The sequence below is a fragment of the Schistocerca americana genome, chromosome 1 (assembly GCF_021461395.2).
Source record: "Schistocerca americana isolate TAMUIC-IGC-003095 chromosome 1, iqSchAmer2.1, whole genome shotgun sequence".
NCBI lineage: Eukaryota > Metazoa > Arthropoda > Insecta > Orthoptera > Acrididae > Schistocerca > Schistocerca americana.
Window position 1 is genome coordinate 899,217,951 of NC_060119.1, and position 26,504 is coordinate 899,244,454.

Genomic DNA, 26,504 nt, shown 5'->3' on the forward strand with positions numbered 1-26,504 from the left:
TCCACGGAGTTTAAAACCTGAAAACTTGTCGGTTCACACAGTTACCACTTTCTGCTAATATACACAGTCGTTGCCGCTTAACAGCACACTGGAAATAGCTTGTGGTGGTCCTCCGCGGAATCTAAACTACGAGAACTTGTCACCTGACAGAGCTAGGAGTCTCCACTAGGCTACGGACTAAATGACATCGTTACTCAACAGTGAGCAGGAAATCGTTAATGGTTACCGTGCTCGTGCCATGTTTTGCCCCTTCCACAGTACTACAGGAACGGCACACTAAATCTGTGGAGCGCTTGGTTACGAGGGATGTAGAACTGGTGACCACTACCGATTTTTTCAGGAGGACGATTTGCGTCAGAGCCTCAGAGAGAACTCTCGTTAAAGGAATGCCATTAGCATAATGCAGCTGGTGAGAGTGCCAGCAACAGGTGCGTATACCGAACCTACGTTAGGAAAAGGATCGAGATGCTTTAAATTTTTGCTGTCACTCCCTGGGCGCGCTTATGCAGTGGTATGGTGTTACCTGTACTCCCTCCGCTCTTAGGACAACTTATGGCAGCGATACACACCAAGCTTTCAAATTACGTAACAAGTCGAGACCTCTGTAGAATTGCACACAAAGAATAATGATGTATACTCATCGCCTTTCAACTATCACACCGAAACAATAAAGTTACTAATTGTATTTGGTTTTCTCATTTGAAGGCGAAAAATGCTGGAACATCCACTGTGAGTTGGACGAAGTGTACGTCAACCAAGCATCATTATGTAACATAGCGCTTAGGTGGCGCACACGCGTTCGTTGTTGTCAAACGAGTCTGAATGACGAAGTATGAAGTGGCAGAAAATGAGGACGGCGGTTCAGGCCGAAACAACTGGCTTTGGTCATACTAGTTTTTTCATATCTAGTAAAACCCGATTGTTAAAACTGCTCAAAATAACCGGTATCCGAAATAATCGACTTTCAGTTTTTTATTGCTTTTATTTAGAGTAATAAATATACACACTGAACATAGATCAAAAAATGCGATGATCCTCCCAGAATTTAGCTTTAAGCATTTCAAGATACGTAGAATCAAAATACTGAATGAAACAGACAAATAAAAGAAAACTTAGTCAGATGAGGGGATGAATACCACAAAATATTAGCGACTGATTCAAATTTTTTTATACTCTGCTCAAAAATCATGTTGTCATGGAGGATCATACCACTGTCTCAATGTTATCAGCAATAAGTGCTAAATGGTGAAAATTGAGGTTGCAGAACTATATTTTTCGTATTAAATCGTCCATTTCCTACGGCTGTAAGCTGGAAAAGGTGCATTACGTAGACAAAGACAGCAGATCTGCTGTGAATGAATTTTTAAGTTTTTAATTTATTACTGTTGCCGAAATTTTCTTTCTCATTTATTATTCCATAGAAATGGTTGACAGATCTTTAATCTTTTGAAGCAAATGCAGCATTGTACTTCATTGCTACTACATTCTATAAAATATTCCCAGACTGGGGTTGATACAAGGATCATGATGCTTGAAATTTTTGCTGTCACTCCCTGGGCCTGCATATGCAGTAGTATGGTGTTACCCGTACTCCTTCCGCTCTTAGGTCAAGTTATGGCAGCAATACACACCAGGCCTTCAAATTACGTAACTGGGGTTGATACAACATACGATCGGCGACCACAGCGAGAAACAACTGCATAAACCAGAGACACGCACTTCATATAACTGACCATACCACATTACAGCAGCTAGATTTTTGTGTTAGCAATATTGTACCAATTTTTATGCCATGCGCTTGTTATTTATTCATAACTCGGTATTGTTATTAAAACGGCACTGATCACGTTTCCGATCTTCTATAACAAACCAATATTTCAAAAAACAGACATTTTACCAATAAACATTCAAGAACAAAAAAATATTTAGAACTACTGCTATGGCATATTTATATAGCCGTTTACTTACATGATAATTAATAAGAAATTAAAAAATAAAAATAAACCTGCTACTACCGAGACCAAACAAATATCGGTTATTCAGAACTAAAATACCGTTGCCGGTTTTAACATGTCGGCTTTTCTCATCCCTACGGCAAACTACTTCTCTCTGAAGAACCGGGAATGGCAACAGAAATAAAGTTCCTGATGCACGAGAACCGGTGTGTCACAGTCGACGCAGCAGTGGAAAAGTGAAAACCAGTCAGCGAACAGTTTTCAGCATCTTTCGTGACGTTTTGAACTTTACAAAGGTCGCTTCCATTAGGCTCCCTGACTGATGACAGCCATAAAAAAAGAAGAACAAAGAGAGACAGTGACGGAAATGTTGCAACAGTGAAGGCCCGTTCATAATGACTACTTCAGCTTCCTGATCACCAAGGATGGGTGGTGGATGTATCTGTATGACTCCAAGGCAAAGACTCAAAACACAACCGCTAAAACAGCCAGCGTTCGTCGCCTGAGAGGTTTTTGGTTCAAAATGGTTCAAATGGTTTTAAGCACTATGGGACTTAACATCTGAGATCATCAGTCCTCTAGACTTAGAACTACTTAAACTTAACTAACCCAAGGACAACACACACATCCACGCCGAGGATTCGAACCTGAGAACGTAGCAGCAGCGCGGTTCCGGATCGAAGCGCCTAGAACCGCTCGACCACAGCGGCCGGCCAGAGGTTTTTGAGACTACCATGGTGTGATGCTATCGGGTTATGCTCGGAAGGGACAAGCAGCCAAAGGAACATGGGGAGTATTTCTGCTCCACACCCAGATTATTCTGCACTGAACAGTCACACATGCTCCTTCTTTAGGTTATCAACTTCTGTTTATATCCTCTCTTCCCCCTCCCTTGTTCTCCTGACGTGGGACCAGCAACTATTTCGTCTCCTTTCCTCGTATGAATAAACTATTGATGAGGCACGCATTTCCTGAACGATGACGCGTTGATTTTTTAAGGTTGGATTGTTTCCTTAACAGCCAAAACGCAGACTTCTCGACGGAAGGTCTCAGCCAATCATACATCATTGGGGAAAAACATGTCGCATTTAACCATTAATATTCAGATAAGAGCAAACACCACCATCTATTTTTATGGCCATTGCTTGATTTTTTCTACACACACGTCAACATACACAATCCGTAAGCCATCATACGGTTCGTGACGGAGGTTACTCTGTACCACTATTAGTCATTTTCTTTCACGTTATGATTGCAAATGGTCCATCCAAGAGAATGTCTATATCCTTCTCTACGATCCCTGATATGTCTTACCTTGTATTTCCGGTCCTTAGGCGAGATGCATGCTGTTGGTTGTAGGATCGTTCTGCAGTCTTAGAATGTTCAAATGTGTGTGAATTCCTAAGGCACCAAACAGATGATGTCATCGGTCTCTGGACTTACACACTACCTAAACTAACGTATGCTAAGAACAACACACCCACACCCACGCCCGAGGGAGGACTCGAACCTCCGGCGGGAGGGGCCGCACAATCTGTGATGGGGCGCCTGAGACCGCGCGGCCACTCCTCGCGGATGTTCTGCAGTCTGTGACAAATGCCAGAACTCTAAAATTTCTCAGTATTGTTTCGCGTAAACGACGTCGTCTTCCCTACAGGGATTCGCTTACGAGTTCAGGGAACATTTCCCTAATAGTCGAGTACTGATAAAATCTATCGTTAACAAATCTAGCAGCACGTATCTGAATTACTTTGATGTCTTTCTTGAATGTGAACTGATGGGAAACCCAATCACACATGGACTACTCAAGAATGAGTCGTGCAAGTGTTCTGTACGCTGTCTCCTTTGCAGATGAGGTACACTTTCCTAGAGTTTCCCCAATAAACCGAAGTCGACCATTCGCCTCCCCTACAACCGATCTTAAATTTTAGTTCCTTTTCATGTCGTTTGTAGCGTTATTGGACGTTTAACAGAAGTCACTGTGTCGAGCACCACACCACTAATACTGTATTAAAACACTACAGAATTGTTTTACATATTCATCTTCATTAACTAACATTTCCCGACATTTAGGTCAAGAAGCCATGTATCACAGCAAATTGGAAGCTAATTAAAACTTTATGATAAACTCCAGCATTCATAACGATATTCTATACAGTAGACGTTTACGCAAAGTAAATGGGAACTGTTCGAACAGTTATATTTTGATTACGAATTTCATTCCCGATTTTGAGGCGATTCTGAACCATAAATAAGCAAGTCACTCTGAGCCCCAAAGGTGGATCAAAAATGGTAACCGGAATCTTTTGCAGACCGTCTGGGTCAAGAGCTCTACTGGTAGAGCGCTTCAGAGAGAACTTGCAGAATATCGTTAGTGATTTTCTTGATCATGCCGTTGCAACACGGGGTGGTTTCAACTTGCCAGGTATAGATTGGCACAGTCACGCTATCAACACTGGCGCCAGAGACAGAGAGTCGTGTGGCATTACTCACTCTCATACCGGAACACAGTTAGAGAAAAAACTTGGGAAGGTAACGTCGTTAACCTCTTAGCAACAAACAGACCTGAACTTACCGAGCCGGCCGGAGTGGCCATGCAGTTCTAGGCGCTGCAGCCTGGAGCCGAGCGACCGCTAATGTCGCAGGTTCGAATCCTGCCTCGGGCATGGATGTGTGTAATGTACTTAGTTAGGTTTAAGTAGTTCTAAGTTCTAGGTGACTGATGACCTCAGAAGTTAAGTCGCATAGTGCCCAAAGCCATTTGAACCATTTGAACTTACCGAATCAGTTTCCTTAGAGGATCATAAGGCTATGATAACAATTATGACTACGGGCATTACAAGCAATGTCAAGAAGGGTAGAACAACATTTTTGCTTAGAAATAGTGACAGGATACAAATTACAAACTGTTTGAGTATGCAGCCGGCCACTGTGGCCGTGCGGTTCTAGGCGCTTCAGTCTGGAACCGCGCGACCACTGCGGTCGCAGGTTCGAATCCTGCCTCGGGCATGGATGTGTGTGATGTACTTAGGTTAGTTAGGTTTAAGCAGTTCTAAGTTCTAGGGGACTGATGATGTCAGATGTTAAGCCCCATAGTGCTCAGAGCCATTTGAACCATTTTGAAAATTTCTAGAAGTAAATATCCAAAGATAAATGGAGTGGAATGACCAGATAAAGCAAATAACAAGAAAAACAGGTGTCCCGTTAAGATTCATTGGAAGAATTCTACAGAAATGAAATTCATCAACGCAAAAGTGATCAAAAGGCACTTGTTCGATCGATTCTCGGGTATTGTTCATGATTTGGGACCCTTATCACGCAAGACTGATAGATGAGATAGGGAAGATCCAACGAAGAGCTGGAGGGTTTCGTCACGGGATCGTTTAGCTGGTGCGAGAGCGTTAGAGAGATGCTCAACAAACTACAGTGGCAGACACTGCAAGGGAGGCCTTGTGCATCAAGGAGGAGTTTACTATTGAAATTTCGAGAGAGTGCTCTCTGCGAAGCGTAGGACAACATATTACTTCCTCCCACAACAGCTCACGAAATGACCACGACGAGAAAATTCGAGAGATAAGAGCAAATACAGAGGCTTATCAAAAATCATTCTTCTCTCGTGCCATTCGCGAGTAGAACAGGGAAGAAGGAGGGATGAGTGATTGGTACCAGTAGTACCCTCCGCCAAACGCCGTCAGGTGGCTTGCGGAGTCTTGGTATAGATATTCATGTTGCCGGTACACATGCGCACGTAGCTAGCACGGAACAATTGGTGATTGTGTGAGATACTATGCAGCGAACATTTTAAATTAAGACGTTACGAACGGTTTTATTGGGACACCGCGTAAGAGGCTGCGTCCCTGGTGTATTTTTGATAATACGCCAGTGCATGTTGCGTCAGAGACATATTATCTTCTTGAACTTGGCATGGTCTTGACACTGGGTGCATCATACCATGCATTATCTGAATTTTCCGCTGGGTTTCTATTGGTAATATGAGGCGAAACAGTGAGATTTTTAGAGGGCTATAAGCTTATTTGTTGTTTCACAAACACTGCATCTGTTATACTGCATTCACAGTACTGAAAGCAGCGTTTTAAATAGATGAAAAGTTTTCCAATTTCTCAGCATATGGATTTAAATCGATTTTACAGTCGTGCAAACAATTTTCGGACAACGAGAGAGGAAAGAAGCAGGGTAGAGAATTTGTGCGTGGTGTGAGATTGTGCATTTTTTGAGTTACGTAGGAAGTTGCAAGAACCATTTACGTTCATTAACGTACTTACTACCCAGCAGCCAGTTCTATGTAACGAAAATTCTTAAATGCAGGGTAACATTTCATTTCCGAGTCTGCTGAGATGATAATTCCGAGAAGTAGTAATCCAATTTGGCTTTAACGGGAGAAGGGGCATTATTTTATCTAGAGTCTACACTGGGTAGCCGACCGCATCTTATAGATGCCATGTTGGCTATTGACCCGTGGAGTTTCCGATGACTAGGACTCTTTGCTTTGAAGCCGGGTCCTGATGGGTTTGTTTCTCCCTAATCCACCTCAACTGAGCATCATGGGAGATTCATAATGCTTACAAAACGATGGGTACCTAGTGTGCTGGTATTAACAGTATGAAAGAGCTTCTGCCATAAAAGGGTATGATATAATTCTACTGAGCACGACTTTCCTTTTATAAATCCAAGATCGATTTCGACCATCTGGTTTACTCAAAATCTATTGCTTCAGACGGAAGCTGCGTGGTAAAGCCTAAAATTCCAAGTCAGATTGTTGGTTCTGATGTGACATAACAAACACTTTCATTCACTACCCAGAATTGCTTTTCATCTGTAATTACTTCGTCAACTTTCTTCGTGTGGGTCAACTTTTTGCATTTTGTTTCTCTTTTAGAAGTTACTACCAGTTTTACTAACAGGTGTTGGAAGTCCGAACTATCCCTTGTTCGAAATAAAATAACAAGCTCTATGGAGGCTATCTTCCCCAACTAATGCTACAAAGCGTTATATGAGAACTCTGCTCATTGTAATTTTGACAATTTTTTAGATAAACCTCTTGAAGCACTTAAGGTATTTCAAACGAAGCGCGAGATCAAAATTCCTTCATTCTGATAGTTAGTTTTCCTTAGAATAAGATTTTTTAATTGCTATTAATTATTTAAAACATCGATAACTCTCGTAACTCTTTGCTTAAATAAAATCCAATTTCACTCTGATCGAGCAAAATCGCTTGATATTCATCACCATAACATTGTGTTTCTAGTGTTTTTCTAGTGATTTTTATATTTGAATCTCAACAGTCTTCCCTCCTCCTTTCAAACGGTTCCAATCAAGATATTGTAAACATTTACATGGGAACAGAACCGGCAATTTGTGAGGCACTCCAAATATAATTTGGGTGCACTGAATTATCTATATAATTGGTCGTCAGCATTGCCTGAAATGGCACTGAACTCAATTTGATTCATGAGAGACATCGCAGTCCTGACGTAGGGCATGTTTGATGCCATTTAAGACATCAAAAGCCACCAAGATGAAAAAAGTGGCTTCAGATGAAAGTGGCGAGCTGTGAGGGCAGTCTCGAGAGGATGTCAACAGGTGTGGGAAGCAGATGCATTGACAATTACACACCTGCGTGCCTTCAAGATGGTGATACGTTTTTTAGCCGAGGGTGAAGGTGGCAATACTAATGCAACGAGATATTTCAGTAAATCGCACTGGTGTCACTGTTCCTTGTACTGAACAGTGTTGCTGTTGTGGTCTTCAGTCCTGAGACTGGTTTGACGCAGCTCTCCATGCTACCCTATCCTGTGCAAGCTTCTTCATCTCCCAGTACTTACTGCAACCTACATCCTTCTGAATCTGCTTAGTGTATTCATCTTTTGGTCTCCCTCTACGATTTTTACCCTCCACGCTGCCCTGCAATGCTAAATTTGTCATCCCTTGATGCCTCAGAACATGTCCTACCAACCGGTCCCCCCCTTCTTCTTGTCAAGTTGTGGCACTGAATAGTAATACACAAAAATTACGCAAAGATTTTTTTTTGTTATTTATAGGATCAGTATCACCTCAAACGTAAATATCTGCAACCCTGGACAAGAAACGACCACAATAAAAGTATGTCAAAAGGAGGTGGGGATTTGAGAATCTGCTGTTGGATGCTAGCTTTTTTAAAAGTATACAACGAAACTCTAGGTAGACGTCAAGGACAGCTAGCGGGAAAAGATAATAACTAACGAGAATGCCTGCATTGAAGTAAAAAAAAATCAATTATTTTGCATGTGATGCATGAATGTCTGACAGTTTTCCTCGATGTTTGAACAACTCCAGAAGTCATTTGAAGCTCACTGTCGACCAGCAGCTCCCCTTGGTGCAGGACATAAAGACGTGAGGCCGCTGGAGTGGTCCTGACGATTACAAGGATGTCGGAAGTTAGTCATTGCAGTCTATTGATTAAGTTATTCAGCACTTAGAGAGAGCTTACGACGCTTGGGATGCGTGTTTACCATGTGTGGCTATGAAACCTTGTTCAGATTCTCCGGTTTTTTATAGGCGAGCGTTGGGACTCAATCAGTGCGCAAGTGATAGGTAGTGCGTTTGATCATGGAGTAGTTAGCTGGAGCTAGTTTCTGATGGAACTAACAGTCTTGGTGAGGCCTATTGAACCTAATAACCTGTAATTGTATCCAACGAAATTTGAAATGTTGTGAGTCTGACGTGGCTCTCGGCCTTCACAGCTTCGAACAGTTACCCCATTTTATATTTATGACAATTTTTCCCCATTTGCAAGGAAACGTTTGGAGGCAGTGTTTTGGCTGTTAGCGGTGTGCGTTTCCCGGCAGAGTGCCTAGATCTTGTAATTATTATGAGGGCACTTACACGCTGAAGTGACAAACATCATGGGATACTTCCTAATATCGTGTCGGACTTTCTTTGCCCGGCGTAGTGGAGATACTCGACGTGGCATTTACTGAACAAATCACTGGAGGTCCCCTGAAGATTTATTGAGCCATGCGACCATAACTGCGAAATTGTTGCTGGTGCAGGAATTTGTGCACGAACTGGCCTCTCGGTTATGTTCCACAGATGTTCAATGGAATTCATGTTGGGCGAATTATCCAGAATGTTCTTGAAATCAATCGTAAACAACTGCGGGGAGTTGACAAGCATCATTGTTTGGAAACATGAAGTCCACGAGTTGCTGCAAGTGGTCTCCAACTAGCCGAACATAAAAATTTCCAATCAGTGATCGGTTCGTTTGTAAACATAGCCCACAGTATTATGGAGACACCACCAACTTGGACAGCGCCTTGTTGCTTACTTTGGTATGGCTTTGTGGGACCAGCGCGACTCTAGAACCCTACCATCAGCTCTTAAAAACTAATGTCGGGACTCATCTGACCAGGCCACGGTTTTCCAGTCGTCGAGGGTCCAAACGACATGGTCCCGAGCCCAGGAGAGGCTCTGCAATCGATGTTGCGCTGTTTGTAAAGCCCTCGCGCCAGTCGTCTGCTGCCGTTGCCGAGTAACGCCAAACTTCACCGCAGTGTCACAACGGACACGTACGTCCTATGCTTACACTGATTTCTGTGCTTATTTCACGCAGCGTTGCTTCTCTGTTAGCACTGACAACTCTACTCAAACCCGCTGCTCTCGGTCATTATATGAAGTCCGTCGGCCACTGCGTTCTTGATACACCGTTAGCCTGCACGCTAGTTACTTGCATTTTGATTTAGTTTTATCGGGAGTTCTGCTGTTTGTCATGGCAGCGGTTGCGGGGTTCTGGGTTGTGTGCCGGCCGCGGTGGTCTAGCGGTTCTAGGAACTCAGTCTGCAACCGCGCGACTGCTACGGTCGCAGGTTCGAATCCTGCCTCGGGCATGGATGTGTGTGATATCCTTAGGTTAGTTAGGTTTAAGTAGTTCTAAGTTCTAGGGGACTGATGACCACAGATGTTAAGTCCCATAGTGCTCAGAGCCATTTGAACCATTTTTTTTTTTTTTCCTGGGTTGTGTCCTGCTTGTGCTGTTGTGTATTTTCTGCCACCTTTGCCCGCTCGTGCCGGCTGGCCGGTTATCCAATTCGCTCGCGGCTTAATGTATAATTGGCCTTACGCCCATAAGATAATAGATTTGTACTGCTTAGCTGATGTTCATTAATATGTTGATTAATTCTACAGATGATGTGCTGCAATGAATTATTGTGTTTCTAGTTACTTAAGGCAGATGTCAGTCTGTTGTAGATACCCACTAGTTCTGAGATTTTTCGTGCCATTGCTGCTCCGTCTGAGGGTCCATGCAGAGCCTGTATTGAAGACAGCTGAGTGAGCGGGCGTCCGCTTCTGGGCGTAGTTTGTTGACTCCCACGAGGTTGCTTGGTCACATGAAATTTTGTATTTTATATCCCACATCGCAGGGTGCCTGCCATTTAAGTAACGTAGTTGTGTGCCATGGTATCTGATTTGTGGTTGCCTGTACTCTGAATTACTTTGGTAATACCAGTCACTGCAGTAACGAAAGACTACATTTTCTCGTTAACTTTTAGTAAATTGTTCTTCATGTTGATCACAGTTTCTGAGTCAATAATTTTTAACTCATTTCACTAAATGTGCAATATGCCGTTGTTTATGAATGTTTAAATTTTGAAGTAACTTGCTCTCATCTAAATGGTAAATTTAACGATGTGTGGTAATTTTAAAAATGTGTTGATGGTTTTATTTGTTATTTGCCTTGTTTAAATGTGCAAAATAAATGTTTAGTTCAACTGTCGATGGTGATTGCCTGATGTGTCACTTGGTCCAGCCCTACCGCCCCACAGCCTATTGTGCTGAGCTTGTGTCGTTGCGTAAAAGGTTGAATTCCATGCTGTGCTGGCACATCTTTTATTAAAGCTGCGGAGTACAACGCAAAGCTGATTTTAATTCAGACTGTCTTACAGTACGAATCGCAAATTGTTGAAACCAAATAAGTCAAAATTTTCAATTTTCGTTTTTTCACTGAATACTGCATTTAAGAGTATAGCTTATCGTTTGACATTGAAATGAAACACGTCTTGCCCCTACAAATAGCAGAAAAGATGGTGCACTTTACGCTGTTTGTTGTTGAAACCAATGAGCTACTGACTTATTTCGTTTCAACGGATGCTGCTCTTTCCCGCACAGAATCTGTTTTCCTCCAATACTACACGTTGTTGATAAAATTGTCCACTTCCTTTCTTGTCGCACTAACAGTCACTGTTAATGTTCATTGAGCGGCAGTAGATTTTACTATTGTGGCTCCAAAAAGGAAGAATAGAAGTGCAGATTATGATAGAAATAAGATAAAGGCAGCTCGTACCAAAGGACTGCCTTGTCGAAATTACAGAGGAGATTATGTTCCAGGGAAAGCAGTTGGGGAATCTTGCAAGTAAATATCAGTTTTTCTTGGAACAACAGTATGAAACTGTATAGAAGTAAATACCCTAATATCAATATTACCAGAAATACCAATCTCATATTGTTAATTTCCTTTCAGCTGCAGAATTAAATGTCATGACTCCATTGACGTAATTCAACGTAATAATATTTTGGCAAAATTTCTTGATCTTCCTACCAAAGATGCCCAGGACTTAAATCTGCAGCTCCTTATAGAAGCAAAGGAAGAAAAGCAGAGGCGTCCTCGGAAATCTGACCTAGAATGTTGTGAAAACTGTGGGGATGCAGCGTTTCTTTACCATATGCTTGGAGGTGAAAGGAAACTGGTTTGAAAGAAAGATTTCCTGAATTTTCATGCACTGGCGAATTTGCTGGTGTTTCGAATCTGTAAACTGGTACTTAAGGGAATCACACCTCTTGACAAACGCGGGAAAAACCCGAACACCGAGAAGACACCACACAATACCCTTGCACTCATTCACGAGCATATAAAATCTTTTCTCACAAAAACTTCATTTTATTCACAAAAAGAAGTAACATATTTAAACTGTGAACTAAATGTGTGGATAATGCATAGTACGTTCAACGACATATATGCAGATTGTAAAGTAAAATGTGATGCTTATCGTAATTATTATCGGGACAATTATAATTATTTATTTGGTCGACCCCAAGGGGATGTCTGTTGTATATCTGAAGAGCTTGAACTCAAACTGAAAAGCCCACATTTAAATGAAAGAGACAGGCTTGTCGCCAGAGTGGAATTAAATGTTCATAAGCGTCGTATTTCTAAATTTCACAACTCACTTCGGATTGCCAGGAGAAGAGCCCAGTCTATTGAAACTGTGGGAGCCATAGTTTTTGATTATATGCAAAACATGCCGCTTCCTCAAATCCCGATCCAACAGATATTCTATCTGCGCCAACTGTGGGTGTACTGTTTCAGCATACTTGATCTGAACACTGAACACTCCACAGAAAGGTGCAAACGAAGTAGAATCTTTCGTTTCTGATTACTTGAAAAGAATCTCATTAAAATGTGACTGATCTTCTTTTGTTTTCTAATGGCTGTGTCGGCCAGAACAAAAATAAAACATTTATGCGCGTGTGTATGGACATGGATTAAGAAGGAATACTCAAGAACTTAATACACAGATTTCCAGACGGAGGCCACTCATTTCTGCCATGAGATCACGACTTTGGACAATATAAGAGGAAAATGAAAACCCATGACCGCATTCACAGCTCTTACGAATACATGCAACTGATAGTAGCCAGTAAGAGGAATGTGGCAGTAAAATTAGTTAATGGAGAGGAAATACTAGATTTCGACAACTGGTGACCAAAATATTTCAGAACAAATATTGTTTCGTGTGAGACAGTGACAGAACAACGGAAAAAATTTCTTCACTCCGAGTAGCTTCAAAGAAATACAGTACCTTGAGACAGGAGAGGTGGTTGGGCTTCCGTATATCGATGGATTAGTAACACGTACTTTTCACGTAAAAAAAAAGACGTGAGCCTATCGTTCCAGCATTAATTGACAGCATTCCAGTGGCCTACCCAACATAAAAAGTACCTATTTCCAGAATGAAGATGGAAGGTGTGAAGAAAGTCATTGAATATGTGCCTGCTGCAAAGAGATCATTCTTTGAAGAAGTGCTTTCTTGGCCAGTGATTGACTAAAATTATAGTTAATGTACAGTTAATCATTATAGCTGTTAAACTAATTCAGTTTGTTCTATTTTGTCAACCGTGCTAATGTATTATAAAGTGTTCATACAATAAAATCCTAAAAAAGGAAAAAAAATTATGTTTGTAAATTTTTGAAACCAAATAAGTGAAAAAACTTTGAAATCATCAAATATAAAAATGATGCACTCTAAGTTAGTTATTTCTCTCTCAATAAAAGCAGAATGAAATCATTTTCAGCTCTCAAAAATTTCAGTAACGTAGCGGTAATATACAGGGTGTTACAAAAAGGTACGGCCAAACTTTCAGGAAACATTCCTCACACACAAATAAAGAAAAGATGTTATGTGGATATGTGTCCGGAAACGCTTAATTTCCATGTTAGAGCTCATTTTAGTTTCGTCAGTATGTACTGTACTTCCTCGATTCACCGCCAGTTGGCCCAATTGAAGGAAGGTAATGTTGACTTCGGTGCTTGTGTTGACATGCGACTCATTGCTCTACAGTACTAGCATCAAGCACATCAGTACGTAGCATCAACAGGTTAGTGTTCATGCCGAACGTGGTTTTGCAGTCAGTGCAATGTCTACAAATGCGGAGTTGGCAGATGCCCATTTGATGTATGGATTAGCACGGGGCAATAGCCGTGGCGCGGTACGTTTGTACCGAGACAGATTTCCGGAACGAAGGTGTCCCGACAGGAAGACGTTCGAAGCAATTGATCGGCGTAGAATGAGATTTTCACTCTGCAGCGGAGTGTGCGCTGATATGAAACTTCCTGGCAGATTAAAACTGTGTGCCCGACCGAGACTCGAACTCGGGACCTTTGCCTTTCGCGGGCAAGTGCTCTACCATCTGAGCTGCCGAAGCACGACTCACGCCCGATACTCACAGCTTTACTTCTGCCAGTACCTCGTCTCCTACCTTCCAAACTTTACAGAAGCTCTCCTGCGAACCTTGCAGAACTAGCACTCCTGAAAGAAAGGATATTGCGGAAACATGGCTTAGCCACAGCCTGGGGGATGTTTCCAGAATGAGATTTTCACTCTGCAGCGGAGTGTGCGCTGATATGAAACTTCCTGGCAGATTAAAACTGTGTGCCCGACCGAGACTCGAACTCGGGACCTTTGCCTTTCGCGGGCAAGTGCTCTACCATCTGAGCTACCGAAGCACGACTCAGGCCCGGTACTCACAGCTTCTGTAAAGTTTGGAAGGTAGGAGACGAGGTACTGGCAGAAGTAAAGCTGTGAGTACGGGGCGTGAGTCGTGCTTCGGTAGCTCAGATGGTAGAGCACTTGCCCGCGAAAGGCAAAGGTCCCAGTTCGAGTCTCGGTCGGGCACACAGTTTTAATCTGCCAGGAAGTTTCAATTGATCGGCGTGTTAGGGAGCACGGAACATTCTAGCCTATGACTCGCGACTGGGGAAGACCTAGAACGACGAGGACACCTGCAATGGACGAGGCAATTCTTCGTGCAGTTGACGATAACCCTAATGTCAGCGTCAGAGAAGTTGCTGCTTTACAAGGTAACGTTGACCACGTCACTGTATGGAGAGTGCTACGGGAGAACCAGTTGTTTCCGTACCATGTACAGCGTGTGCAGGCACTATCAGCAGCTGATTGGCCCTCACGGGTACACTTCTGCGAATGGTTCAACCAACAATGTGTCAATCCTCATTTCAGTGCAAATGTTCTCTTTACGGATGAGGCATCATTCCAACGTGATCAAATTGTAAATTTTCACAATCAACATGTGTGGGCTGACGAGAATCCGCACGCAGTTGTGCAATTACGTTATCAACACGGATTTTCTGTGAACGTTTGGGCAGGTATTGTTGGTGATGTCTTGATTGGGCCCCATGTTCTTCCACCTACGCTCAATGGAGCACGTTATCATGATTTCAAATGGGATGCTCTACCTGTGCTGCTAGAACATGTGCCTTTGCAAGTACGACACAACATGTGGTTCATGCATGATGGAGCTCCTGCACATTTCAGTCGAAGTGTTTGTACGCTTCTCAACAACAGATTCGGTGACCGATGGATTGGTAGAGGCGGACAAATTCCATGGCCTCCACGCTCTCCTGACCTCAACCCTCTTGACTTTCATTTATGGGGGCATTTGAAAGCTCTTGTCTACGCAACCCCGGTACCAAATGTAGAGACTCATCGTGCTCGTATTGTGGACGGCTGTGATACAATACGCCATTCTCCAGGGGTGCATCAGCGCATCAGAGATTCCATGCGACGGAGGGTGGATGCATGTATCCTCGCTAACGGAAGACATTTTGAACATTTCCTGTAACAAAGTGAAGTCACGCTGGTACGTTCTGTTGCTGTGTGTTTCCATTCCATGATTAATGTGATTTGAAGAGAAGTAATAAAATGAGCTCTAACATGGAAATTAAGCGTTTCCGAACACATGTCCACATAACATATTTTCTTTCTTTGTGTGTGAGGAATGTTTCCTGAAAGTTTGGCCGCACCTTTTTGTAACACCCTGTATATGGCAGTATTAGTTTTTTGTTTCTTCTGAGAAGTGTAAAAAAAGACTTATATGATTTCAACAAGTAACGATTCTTTTTTTACGAGCCCAGAAAATGAACACTGTTTGTTTCCTTGTCAGTGGTGCGTAGTCGCCCCCGATAGTCTTGCGCGTCGCTAAGAGCTCCACGATTTCGGTGCCGCACACGCATTATGCTTCGACCATGACACCACAACACCTGCTGACAAACTCGTTGTAAGACTCGGTACTAACCTCTGAGAAACGTTTCCAGCCATGCGCTAAGAGGACGACCCCAAACGACTGTAGAGAAAAATTCATACTTCTTGGCACATTAAGCAAATGATCGTTCCATTTTCTCAAGTTTTATAAAGAGAAATATGACTGCGAGTTCGTAGTGAGGTTTGTAATTCATATTTTCATTATTAGAACTTCCAAAAGAGAAATTAAAATCATACAGTTGTAAAAATACGATCTCTTCTACATCACCTGGGTTCCGAGAGTTCCGGAACCTGTACAGAAAACTGGAATAGAGATCAACATAAACATCATTATCACCATTTTTATTACACACGCAAACCACACATTGCATGTTGTACCACCATACAGCGAGACCATCAGATGTGGTGGTCCACATTGCTGTACACACCGGTACCTCTAAAACTCAGTAGCACGTCCTCTTGCATTGATGCATAACTGTATTCGTCATGGGATACTATCCATAAGTTCATCAAGGCACTGCTGGTCCAGATTGTCCCACTCCTCAATGGCGATTCGGCGTTGATCCCTAAGAGTAGTTGGTGGGTCACGTTATCTATAAAATGCCCTTTTCAGTCTATCCCAGGCATGTTCGAGAGCGTTCATGTCTGGAGATCATGCTCGCCACTCTGGTCGAGCGATGTCGTTATCGTGTAGGAAGTCATTCACAAGATGTGCACGATGGGGGGCACAAATTGTCGTCCATGAAGACGAATGCCTCGCCAAAATTCTGTCGATATGGTAGCACTATCGGTCAGAGAATGGCATTCACGTATCGTGCAGCCGTTACGGTGCCTTCAGTGACCACCAGTGGCGTACGTCGGCCCCACATAATGCCATCCCAAAATTGCAGGGAACCTTCACGTTGCTGCACTCGCTGGACACTGTGTTGAAGTGTTCAGCCTGACCAGGTTACCTCCAAACACGTCTCCGACGATTGTCTGGATGAAGGCATATGGGACACTCATCGGTGAGGAGAACGTAATGTCAATCCTCAGCGGTCCATTCGGCATGTTATTGGGCCCATCTCTACCGCGCTGCACGGTGTTGTGGTTGCAAACATGGACCTCGACATGGACGTGGGGAGTGAAGTTGCGCATCATGCAGCCAATTGCGCACAGTTTGAGTCGTAACACGACGTCCTGTGGCTGCACGAAAAGCATTAACATGGTGGCGTTGCTGTCAGGGTTCCCCCTAGCCATAACCCGTAGGTAGCGGCCATCCACTGCATTAGTAGCCCTCAGGCGGCCTGAGCGAGGCATGTCATCGACAGTTCCTGTCTCTCTGTATCTCCTCCATGTCCGAACAAGAACGCTTTGGTTCACTCTGAGACGCCTGATACTCCTCTTGTTGAGAGCCCTTCCTGGCTCAAAGTAACAACGCGGACGCTATCAACTCGCGGTATTGACCATCTAGGCATGGTTGAACTACGGACAACACTAGTCGTATAGCTCCTTCCTGGTCGAATGACTGAACTGATCGGCTGTCGGACCCCCCCCCCCCCCCCCTCCCGTCTAATAGCCGCTGCTCATCCATGGTTGTTTACATGTTTGGGCGGGTTTAGTGACATCTCTGAACAATCAGAAGGTGTCTGTGACACAATATCCATAGTCAACGTCTGTCTTCAGGAGTTCTGGGAACTAGGGCAATGCAAAACTTTTTTTGATCTGTGTATTTTTATTTGTGGTTTGTGTGCTACTCACTGATACGAAAGTCTATTTGTAACAAGTGTCGTTATTTTTGCTGGTGTATCCTGTAATTACCCTGACGGAAAAAGTCGCAACACCAAAAACAATTAATGTACAGTAACGAAATTTTCGGCAATACATTTATCTGGTGAGTAACATTTTAAGATCAGAGGTTAATGTGACCGCAAAGTAAGCCATTAAAAATGCGAAATGCTGGTACATTAATCACAACTGAAACCGCCAGAATGTTGAATGGAAGCATGAAAACGTGCATCCATTGTGTTTTACAGGTAACGGATGTCAGTTCGTGGGACGGAATTCCGTGCCTGTTGTTCTTGGTCAGTCAATGCAGGGACGGTTAATGACGATTGTGGACGATACTGGAATTGCCGTTCGACGATGTCCCACATGTGATAGATTGGAGACAGATCTAGTGATCGAGCGGACCAAGGCAACCTGAAGACACTCCGCAGAACATGTTGGCCTACAACAGCAGTATGTGGGCAAGCTTATCATCTGGAGAGCTGTTCATTAGTGGCAGCACAACAGGTTGAATCGCCAGACTGACGTACAAATTTGCAGTTAGGGTGCGTAGGATAGGCGCGAGAGTGCTTCTGCTGTCATACGAAATCGCACCCCAGATCATAACTCCTCACGTAGGTTCCGTGTGTCTTGCACGCAGGCAGGTTAGTTGCAGAACCTCAGCTGCCCTTGTTCTAACTAACACGGTCATCACTGGCACCGCCGCTGAACCAGCTTTCATCAGAAAACACAACAGACCTCCACCCTGCCCTCCAATGAACTCTCGCCTGACACCACCGAGGTCGCAAATCGCCGTGGTTTGGGGTCAGTGGTAGGCACGCTACAGGGCTCCTGGCTCGGAGCTGTCCTTGAAGTAACAGTTCGTTCTGTGACTAAGGTGTCAACTGCTGCTCAAATAGCTGGAGTAGATGCGGTACGACGGGCCGGAGCTATACGCCAAACACGATGGTCGTTCTTCTCGGTAGTTCAAAATGGCTCTGAGCATGATGGGGCGTAACTTCTGAGGTCATCAGTCGCCTAGAACTACTTAACCCTAACTAACCTAAAGACATCACACACATCCATGCCCGATGCAGGATTAGAACCTGCGACCGTAGCGGTCGCGCGGTTCCAGACTGTAGCACCTAGAACCGCTCGGCCGCTCCGGCCGGCTTCTCGGTTGTGCCATGTGGCCGTCCGGATTCCGGTATTCTTGCCACCATACATTCTCGTGACCACCGCTGCTAGCGATCAGGTACAGTGGCTACATTCCTGCTAAATATTTCTGCAATATCGCAAAAGGAACATTCAGCTTCTCGTACCGTATTACAGGACTTCGTTCAAACTCACTGAGGTGTTGATAATGGCGTCTTTGACGCCTTAAAGACATAACATCAACTCACACGTCCAGTCTCAAAGGTAACTAATGTTCACGGCCGTTACAGCCTTTATTTAAAACAAATCTGATTTTCTTCTTCGTAGTAGTGCTACTAGTGCCCCCCCCCCCCCCCCCTTATGCGACTGACGCGTAACGTAAATAGACGTCATTTTTCAGATGTAGAAACACGCCTACCAACTTTCGTTCATGGCGCGTGACTTGGTGTTGCGATTTTTTTTCCGTCAGTGTATCTTTTGTTTTACTGCCCGAGTTCAACGCCCTTACATAGGGACTTGAGAAAGTAAGTTATATATGTCATCTCACATTAAGAGCATTGTGTGACAATAGTGGCGCGTTGCCAGAAGAGTGTACATGATCCGGGTTTCCTGCAGACACATTTCTGCTGCGATACGGATAACAAGTGCATTACAGCGTGCGACTGAAATAGAGCGACAACTGTAAATGAACTTCAAAGTTTAAGTATATATACCAGTTCTATGATTCTGGGTAGAACTTCCAAATTTCACACAGATTAACCGTGAAATTTTGGGAGAAAGAAATTTTCCAGCGATGAGTAGTTCTCGAAAGGCGCCGACCGTGACCAAGGAGCGGACTTATGTCGCCCAGGAATTGAGCGATTCGTAGAATGTTTCGACCGTTGTTGATAGGGAGTTGACGACTGTGTCACATTGAAATGTAATGGAGCACTCCATAAATGTTACTTGGCCTACTTTCTCAGGTTCCTCATATCTGTAGCGAAATGACGGATAAGGCATCCTGCAGACATCCAGGAAAAGAAATTCTAACGTAGTCAACTGATCCAACCAGAAGATAAGTATATAACCCGTCGAAAGGCATTGTGGAAGAAAATAAGAGGAATTACACCGATAATTTGAATAATAAACAGTCACCGCGCGGGGTAGTAATGCGGTCTAGGCGTCTTGTCACGGTTCGCGCGGCACCCCCCCGTCGGAGGTTCGAGTCCTCCCTCGAGCATGTGTGTGTGTGTTGTCTTTAGCGTAAGTTAGTTTAAGTTAGATTAAGTAGTGCGTAAGCCTAGGGACCGATGACCTCAGCAGTTTGGTCCCATAGTCCTTACCATAAATTTCCAAATAAACAGACACAGTTTCTAAATCACATCCCACATGGACAACATGAGTTCGTTTTGACATTCTGCACTTACGCAGACTTTCTCACGCAAGAGGTTAATATACACTGCAAAATCTACAAGTGGAAACTTGACGTTTAATAACAACAGATCTACTTGTACAGTTCGATTTTTCAGTATGGGGTGACCGACAAAATACAAGGGTGTGCGACTAACGTAAAATACACTAGTGTCCAAAAGCTAAGCATAATCGTGTGAAAAGAGGAAACGGGAAGATAAATTGTGAGGATCCCTGGAAATGACCGGCATGATTTGTACGTTGACAGCTGCGCAAGAACGAAAACTTGCCGGCCGGTGTGGCCAAGCGGTTAAAGGCGCTACAGTCTGAAATCCGCGTGGCCGCTACGGTCGCAGGTTCGAATCCTGCCTCGGGCATGGATGTGTGTGATGTTCTTAGGTTAGTTAGGTTTAAGTAGTTCTAAGTTCTAGGGGACTGATGACCTTAGAAGTTAAGTCCCATAGTGCTCAGAGCCATTTGAACCATTTTTGAACGAAAACTTCCTTGCTTTTGAATAGACACAAGGATCAAACAAAACTGAAATCAGTGTATTAGACACGTAACGTCCCAGTCGCGTTCCAACTGCCGTTACCAGCAAATCATAGCTCCTTGGCGCGCTTCACAAAGTAGTGCCGTGACGATGCCATTTGGGTTGGGCTTTGCAGGACGGAATAGTTGTTCGCCTTGACGCAGAGAGACAGTTGTGTTAAATGTGGCACGGTCTTCTTAGGCCGGCGCAAGGTCAATTAAAACTAAGGACTTCACAACAGGACCAACGTCTAGCCTTATAACTCCACGCGTTAAGGCTACAACATCGGCAAGACAACTGTCCCAGAACCTTCCTCGAGAGTTCCCCTACAAACTGTGTGACGCGGTCTCGGAGCGGTTGGTCTCTATTCCATACCCAGGGCACTGTGTGTCTTGCGACAGTGCAGAGAAGTGTCTGTTCATTGTAGAGACCGGAAATGACCCAACACTGTGCCACAAATGACTAGTGGATATTGCTCTTTTTGGCTGAAACGCGCTTGATATTCTATAACGGTTGCGGTCACTGTTTCCTCTGGAGGTGGAGGTGAAGTTGATGCAATTATAGAAATACTGGTCAGTTTCATGATGATATTGCCGCTAAATGGAAATCATGTTCTATGCATGAATGGGTTCATATCTAACTTGACCGAACATATTCTTCAAAGGCGATAGTGATCGCCTGCACATAGTCACTATGGTCGAAGAATTTTTCTCCGACGACGGTACCCCCTGCCTCTCCCCCCCCCCCCCCTTCCCATTGGCTTATCCACATGCAACTCCTGTCCTGCGACCAACAACCTGCTTGCTACGTATCGGAGAAGACGAAGTGAAGCCCTTCTGCCGCCACTAAGCACTCTGTTAAACTTCCCACAGTTCTCTTCACAGGTGTGCTATCAATTGTCAATAGAGCTCTTGAACTAGTGATAAGGATCGTGTTCATGTATGACAGTTATGGGTTATTAAACCCTCCAAAACTATTTTTTGCTGTGCAAGAGATTTACTGTGCTGATTAGTTTTGGAATGAATATGCAACCAGTCGCTTTTTTGGATTTTTGATACGATTTATTGTACCATTATCATGTTTTTGAGCCACTGTATGCTCATCGGATGGAGATGTTACAGAAACGTTATATCGTGGATCGAATGTAGCTAGACGCTGGGTGCTGGCGAAAATGAGGGATATCTAGTTGCTGGTAACAAAACGTTTATGAATTAGGACTGTCATGTTTCGTGTACTTACAATACACTGCATCGTAATATGCATAGCAAAACCGTCCTCATGATGTGCATTATTAGGTAATCACACAAATATACACAGGATATAGTGCACTTGGTTTTACACGTATTTAGAGAAGCTAAACAATCAATGTTATTACAAATACTATGGATATCACACTTAGCTACCTCCTTTGCGAAGTCAAATACTGAATCCTCCCAGTCTCCCTAACTATATCTTCTAGTATCACATTCAGCGTTTACCTCCCAACTCTGACTCCCCTCCCCCTTTTCTCCTCGTAGTGACTGTCAATTGATTCTCTTAATGTAGCCCCTCTTTTCTTTGCGTTTAAGAGTAAACTCATTTGAATTCCTTTTGAGCACTCTATGTTTGTTTTAAGTTCTCAAAAGTTGTTTAGACATTTCTGAGTGCTAAAACTATCCATCTGACGATCACTTCCATTTAAATTTCTTCATTTTTTCATGCCACCATTTCGTTTCATCTTTCTTACACTTTCTACTGATTTACTTACGAAGTTACAAATGTGGGTGTCCATTTCTTTTCCTGAATATTTTTGCGTTTTCTTCAACAGACGTATTTCTTCTGTTATCCATACTTTGGTCACATTTGTCGTTTTTATATCTGCACATTTCTGTCGAACTTCTTTTATCAGTATGTTTAGAGAAGTCCATTCTACGGCAACTGCAGCACCTAATGCGGTATTCACTATCGCATATGCTGCCTCAGTGTCCTTCCAGAACACATCACCATTCCTCAGTGTTTCAGTACCCAGTTCCCGTAGGTTGATACTTTGTAACGATGATCTAGGACAGAAATTTATTGAGATAATTTACAGAATCGGTAGAGGTGTCATTTTGTAGTAAACAACCTCAAGTTTGATTCACGTAGTGCATCAGTACCTCATTCCTGCACCAGAAGCGCCAGCGTAGTGCACAGTTAAAATGGCTACTTTCACTGGTGCGGAGCATGCATGCTATCTACATCTACATCTACATGACTGCAATTTACATTTAAGTGCTTGGCAGAGGGTTCATCGAACCACAATCATACTATCGCTCTACCATTCCACTCCCGAACAGCGCGCGGGGAAAACGAACACCTAAACCTTTCTGTTCGAGCTCTGATATCCCTTATTTTATTTTGATGATCATCCTACCTATGTAGGTCGGGCTGAACAAAATATTTTCGCATTCGGAAGAGAAAGTTGGTCACTGAAATTTCGTAAATAGATCTCGCCGCGACGAAAAACGTCTTTGCTGTAATGACTTCCATCCCAACTCGCGTATGATATCTGCCACACTCTCTCCCCTATTACGTGATAATACAAAACGAGCTGCCCTTTTTTGCATCCTTTCGATGTCCTCCGTCAATCCCACCTGGTAAGGATCCCACACCGCGCAGCAATATTGTAACAGAGGACGAACGAGTGTAGTGTAAGCTGTCTCTTTAGTGGACTTGTTGCATCTTCTAAGTGTCCTGCCAATGAAGTGCAACCTTTGGCTCGCCTTCCCTACAATATTATCTATGTGGTCTTTCCAACTGAAGTTGTTCCTAATTTTAACACCCAAGTACTTAGTTGAATTGACAGCCTTGAGAATTGTACTATTTATCGAGTAATCGAATTCCAACGGATTTCTTTTGGAACTCATGTGGATTACCTCACACTTTTCGTTATTTAGCGTCAACTGCCACCTGCCACACCATAGAGCAATCTTTTCTAAATCGCTTTGCAACTGATATTGGTCTTCGGATGACCTTAATAGACGGCAAAGTACAGCATCATCTGCGAACAACCTAAGAGAACTGCTCAGATTGTCACCCAGGTCATTTATATAGATCAGGAACAGCAGAGATCCCAGGACGCTTCCCTGGGGAACACCTGATATCACTTCAGTTTTACTCGATGATTTGCCGTCTATTACTACGAACTGCTACCTTCCTGACAGGAAATCACGAATCCAGTCGCACAACTGAGACGATACCCCATAGGCCCGCAGCTTGATTAGAAGTCGCTTGTGAGGAACGGTGTCAAAAGCTTTCCGGAAATCTAGAAATACGGAATCAACTTGAGATCCCCTGTCGATAGCGGCCATTACTTCGTGCGTTGCACAAGAACGATGTTTTCTGAAACCATGCTGATTACGTATCAATAGATCGTTCCCTTCGAGGTGATTCATAATTTTTGAATACAGTATATGCCAAAACCCTACTGCAAACCGACGTCAATGATATAGGTCTGTAGTTAGATGGATTACTCCTACTACCCTTCTTAAACACTGGTGCGACCTGGGCAATTTTCCAATCTGTAGGTACAGATCTATCGGTGAGCGAGCGGTTGTATATGATTGCCAAATAGGGAGCTATTGTATCACCGTAATCTGAAAGGAACCTAATCGGTATACAATCTGGACCTGAAGACTTGCCCGTATCAAGCGATTTGAGTTGCTTCGCAACCCCTAAGGTATCTACTTCTAAGAAACTCATGCTAGCAACTGTTCGTGTTTCAAATTCTGGAATATTCCATTTGTCTTCCATGGTGAAGGAATTTCGGAAAACTGCGTTTAATAACTCCGCTTTAGCGGCACAGTCGCCGGTAACAGTGCCATCAGCACTGCGCAGCGAAGGTATTGACTGCGTCTTGCCGCTTGTGTACTTTACATACGACCAGAATTTCTTCGGATTTTCTACCAAATTTCGAGACAATGTTTCGTTGTGGAACCTGTTAAAGGCAACTCGCATTGAAGTCCGTGTCAAATTTCGCGCGTCTGTAAATTTTAGCCAATCTTCGGGATTTCGCGTTCTTCTGAACTTCGCATGCTTTTTCCGTTGCCTCTGCAACAGCGTTCGGACCTGTTTTGTGTACCACGGGGGATCAGTTCCATCTCTTACCAATTTATGAGGTATGAATCACTGAATTGCTGTTGCTACTGTATCTTTGAATTTGAGCCACATCTCGTCTACATTTGCATAGTCAGTTCGGAAGGAATGGAGATTGTCTCTTAGGATGGCTTCTAGTGACACTTTATCTGCTTTTTTAAATAAAATTATTTTGCGTTTGTTTCTGGTGGATTTGGAAGAAACAGTATTGAGCCTAGCTACAACGAACTTGTGATCACTAATCCCTATATCAGTCATGATGCTCTATATTAGCTCTGGATTATTTGTGGCTAAGAGGTCAAGTGTGTTTTCGCAACCATTTACAATTCGCGTGGGTTAGTGGACTAACTGCTCGAAATAATTTTCGGAGAAAGCATTTAGGACCTTCTCGGAATATGTTTTCTGCCTAACACCGGTTTTGAACAAGTATTTTTGCCAACATATCGAGGGAAGGTTGAAGTCCCCACCAACTATAACCGTATGAGTGGGGTATTTATTTGTTACGAGACTCAAATTTTCTCTGAACTGTTCAGCAACTATATCATCGGAGTCTGGGGGTGGGTAGAAGGAGCCAATTACTAACTTAGTTCGGCTGTTAAGTATAACCTCCACCCATACCAATTCGGACGGAGTATCTACTTCGACTTTACTACAAGATAAACCGCTACTGACAGACACAAACACTCCACCACCAATTCTGCCTAATCTATCTTTCCTGAACACCGTCTGAGACTTCGTAAAAATTTCCGCAGAACGTATTTCAAGCTTTAGCCAGCTTTCTGTACCTGTAACGATTTGAGCTTCTGTGCTTTCTATTAGCGCTTGAAGCGCAGGGACTTTCCCAGCACAACTAAAACAATTTACAACTACAATTCCGATTGTCCCTTGATCAAAGCACGTCCTGTATTTGCCATGCACCCTTTGAGATTGCAGCACACCCCGTACTTTCCCGAGGCCTTCTAACCTAAAAAACCGCCCAGTCCACGCCACACAGCCTCCGCTACCCGTGTAGCCGCCAGCTGAGTGTAGTGAACTCCTGACCTATTCAGCGGAACCCGAAACCCCACCACCCTATGGCGCAAGTCAAGGAATCTGCAGCCAACACGGTCGCAAAACCGTCTGAGCCTCTGATTCAGACCCTCCACCCGGCTCTGCACCAAAGGTCCGCAGTCGGTTCTGTCAACGATGCTGCAGATGGTGAGCTCTGCCTTCATCTCATAAGAAAGACCGGCAGCCTCCACCAAATCAGACAGCCGCTGGAATCCAGAGAGAATTTCCTCAGATCCAAAGCGACACACGTCATTAGTGCCGACATGTGCGACCACCTGCAGCTGGCTGCACCCTGTGCTCTTCATGGCATCCGGAAGGACCCTTTCCACATCAGGAATGACTCCACCCGGAATGCACACAGAGTGCACACTGGATTTCCTCCCCTCCTTAGCCGCCATATCCCTAAGGGGCCCCATTACGCGCCTAACATTGGAGCTCCCAACTACCAATAAGCCCACCCTCTGTGATTGCCCGGACCTTGAAGGCTGAGAATCATCCTCTCAACCAGGGCAGGCAGCTGCATCTGGCTCAGCCAGAGACAGTGCCTGAAACCTGTTTGTCAGACGCACCAGGGAGGCTTTCTGATCAGCCTCCGGGGACGTCTTTCGCTGCCTGCCACGCCTTTGAACGACCTCCCAATCAACCACAGGCGAGGGCTCAGCCCCACTGCGGGCAGAAACCGGGGCAACCACAGCGGCAGACCGATCTGGGGACAGACGGGACGAAGTTGACATCCCC